At 40.4% G+C, this 3,870-nt stretch overlaps 1 pseudogene; it reads right to left on the minus strand.

The window, feature by feature from the left end:
- LOC107730680 (uncharacterized) overlaps window positions 1–1,200 on the minus strand; it is a 5,922-nt pseudogene extending 4,722 nt beyond the window's left edge.
- Window positions 1,201–3,870: the final 2,670 nt, after the last annotated feature.

Here is a 3,870-nt window from a genome sequence, read left to right on the forward strand (position 1 = left end):
TTTTTTACCAGAAAATTTTCTGGTAGCTATGCCTATGGGACTAACACGGAAAATGTTAAAAGGGGGGGCTGAAAAGGGGCCGATCATAAAATTTTCGTCGGTTTCTTTCTTAATTAAAAGATCGACCGTTTCGGGTTCGGCGAGAGCAGACTGAAGATTGGGGCAGATGAGGCTTTGGGAGGGGAGAACTTCGACACCGGGATGAAAACCATGTGAGAGGCCTGACAGTAGATAGTTAGAGAAATCAGAGTCAGGGTGATGAATCAATTCAGAAGATAAACGAGAGACATTTACGGGAGTCGATAAGTATTGTTTAGCATTTTTATTGGCAGCTTTCTTGACAGGGCAAATCAAGCGGGCGTGAGCACCGCCACAAAAATTGCAAATGTGCATGAATCGACAGCGTTGTCTTGAGCATCTGCCGGCATTGAAGCTGGTGCAGAGCTGTCTGCTGGAGAAGGATGGGGGGCGGCGGTTAGTGGAAGTGGGGAGGGAGGGGTTGGTTGGGAAGTGCGGCACGTAGCTGGTGGATTTGGGCTGAGATGGTTCGGGGATGGGAGGAATGGATGGGTTGACAAAGGGGCACGTTGTGGTGGAGTGAGCGATGGATCGGCATACTGCGCATGTGATATTACGGCAGCCTAAAAATACCCTATTGTGAAGTTCAGTGTCCAAAGCCCCCCAGTAAGGACACTGGTTCCATTGGGCCACTCGAATAGCACATTTTGCTGAGAATAACTTGTGGTATGTGTAGAAATGGGAGCCCCCGTATGATAGCGCGAGCTCGGCGACAATAGTAAGATAGTCGCCGAGCTCACGTCTCCTGTGAGGAAAAACGGAACAGATGACTTCAGTGTAACGATTGAAAGTGATGCCGAATTCGGAAAATGATAGGATACGAGATTGAATATTTGCTGTGTTTTTTAAGGTGACTGAAAATTCACCGTGGTCGGTGGACGAAGGCGAAATAGGAGACAGAAGGGAAAAAAGATCTACGTCCGCAACTGAGAGAATTTGGTTCCGGATGTTACTGGATACAGGGGGGAGGGTCCAGGGTGAGGGCGTTTGGTGGCATAGGTAGGGGCGTGGCTGTGGACAGACAGTAGGATGAGCGGGCATGGGGGATGGGGGTGGGGAAAGTAGCCGCCGGAACCGCCTGCGGAGGCAAGCTCGCGTTTGGAACGGCTCAGGGGGCGAGATCAGAAGAAAGAACAGGAAAGAGAGGGAATAACGGGCGCCAGAACCTGCGCCATTAGCGGGGACGGCCTCACGCTTTGGTCGGCTCCGGGAGCCTCATGCTGTCGAAGGTGTTGTCCTCGGGGAACAATTAGATCTCAGACATAATGCGGCGATTGGATGCACCAATGCTGAAGTCGAGAGATAACGAAGGTAGGACGTACTTGGTTATTTATAGGAGTTTTCTCTTGCGCTGACTGGATAAATGGTGTAATCACTAATGATGAATTGGCCGTGTTAATTATCTGTGCGTGCTCCTCCCGAAATTTGTTTATAAACATCACTTATTAAGAAACGATCTAGTATCTGATATAAACTAGGATAATATAACGTAAACGACTCGAATGAAGAGGACGGGTTAAAGCGATATTTTATTAAATCAAGCTAATTCACAGAAATATTGTCCTCTAACATGACAGCAAAAACTAGGAAACAAAGCGCAAGGCTTAACAATTACGAGTAGATGGGGAAATACTATAAGAGTGACGAAACATAAAATTTCAAAGTGTTATATTCATTTATGAACGCTGTTACAGAATTTGTCTTAGTGACATTCAATGGAATATTTTATTAAAAGATAATGCAGAGGACTGTTTGAGTAACGCTCTCGTCTTTGTTACATTTACTGTCAAGATTTCGCAGCTTACACACATCCATCTACCGGAAACCTGTAGCTCTATCATAAATATAAGCTTCATGCCTGACACTTTTGTAACTGACTAAAAACTAATATTTAAGCTAAACAAACATTTACAATTGTGAAAAATTAAGAGAATTAAGAGATGTTAAAAGCTGCTGACCTCATGATTTCTTAAAGCCAGACATGACAACGCTCAGTTACAGTCGTACCTGTTTTCTGGAACAAAACTAAAAGGCGGACACCCTAAAACACTACGACTGAATAAAACTGCCTGAATCATCGCTTTTGTGTAGAACATATCCGCATTTTTTATGTGTAGGCTAGTCAAAATTGGTCAGTCGTGACTAGTATCCGACATGAAGGATCAATGCATAAAAAAACGACCAGAAACATCATTAACTAAAATGAACGAAAGACAATAATCAGCAATATGCATTCACACAGATAACGTTATTTGAATGTTTCATTGATATAACATGACAGTGAGTTGTTAGAAAAGAAATGTATACTGACATCATTGCGTGATGACTAAAGAACCGACGAATCGGTTCTTTAATGCTGTTCATTGACCCAAACTCCCCCGAAAGAATTGGTTCGCGAAAATTAATCGGACTTTGCATCACTAACATCACTAAGACCGCTACCATGTATGAGTATTGTGGGGTATTGCCCCCGTTGGCCATGTCTGAAGTCTGAGGTTTATGCTGGGATTTGTAGTTCCCTGACCTAGAAGTCTGTAGAGTTTGAATGCGTTATTAGTTACACGTGTTATATTTAACATCTTTGTAAAAAATAAATAAATTGTCAACATATTTAGACTAAACAATTATATTCAAGAATAATATGATATACCTATGATAAAACAGACTTGACATGTATATGTTGTAACGGATCAGCCGTTGTTGTGTTATTTCGTGAAATAGCATTAGGATTTGGTTGTGTGTTCTTGAAATCAAACAATTGTCTTTGTCTTAAGAAAAAGTCAAACAGTTCCATCTGGTATCTGAATATTCAGTCTGTCTTCATCATGAAATAATGAAACCATCATTACCCCATTCTGGAGAATGTGTGTTGTGCCGCAATTTATTTAGGTCCTAGGCCATTGAGTGATTTATAAACGAGTAAAAGTACTATAAAATCAATCCTAAATATAACTGCAAGCCAGGGTAAGGACCTGAGGACTGGTGTGATATGCTCAGATTTTCTAGTTCTAGTAGCCATGTGGGAAATATTTTCACAGGGTGACTAGATGGCATTGTGTCCTTTTGGCGTATCCCCTGGTTGAGAGTCTATGGTGAAGGATACAATTTTTGTACCACGTGACCTACAATCTAAACATAAACCACTTTCTAATGCCTTGGACCAGATCAGAAGACTACGTTCGCTCTTGAGCCAGCGTTGCAACAAGACAAGGGAAATAATCACAGAAGACAGGGTTATAGTTGAAAAGGTAAGTATTTTTATTTTTTATTTCTTTGTATTAATTGTTTGCGTTGGAAAAGACAACAAGAAAAAATAAATAAATAACAGCTTCAAAAAAGAAAAATTCAAAAAAGAACCCCCTTTTAATTAACTTATAGAAATAAAGCAGTTTTTACTCAGATAACGACTCTTTGTGTGTTATTTAGTTATGTAGTTATTTATATTATATTATATTTAAACTTAAAATTAGTTATTCAACTCTTTAGTTATTCTGTTAGTTATTTTCTTAGTTCTGGTACTCTTTATTTACTCAGTTTCATTTCTAGCTTGGTTTGGTTTATAGCTATCTTTAATCAATCGTGTTCCTTTTTCACATAAATGGTACAACCAGTTAACACTTAAACTTCAAGTAAAATGTTCAGTGTCCTTCATACTCCTGTTTCAGGAGATGAGATGAAAAACTCAAACTCCGAGATGAAAAAACAGTTCTTGTTCACAGTTTTGATAGTATCCAGGGAAGGAAAAAATGAGTACGTGTGGTCCTACCACTTCGATGAAACATTGTCCAAGCT

Source organism: Sinocyclocheilus rhinocerous, unplaced genomic scaffold, assembly GCF_001515625.1.
Source record: "Sinocyclocheilus rhinocerous isolate Xijiao unplaced genomic scaffold, SAMN03320098_v1.1 scaffold1661, whole genome shotgun sequence".
Lineage (NCBI taxonomy): Eukaryota > Metazoa > Chordata > Actinopteri > Cypriniformes > Cyprinidae > Sinocyclocheilus > Sinocyclocheilus rhinocerous.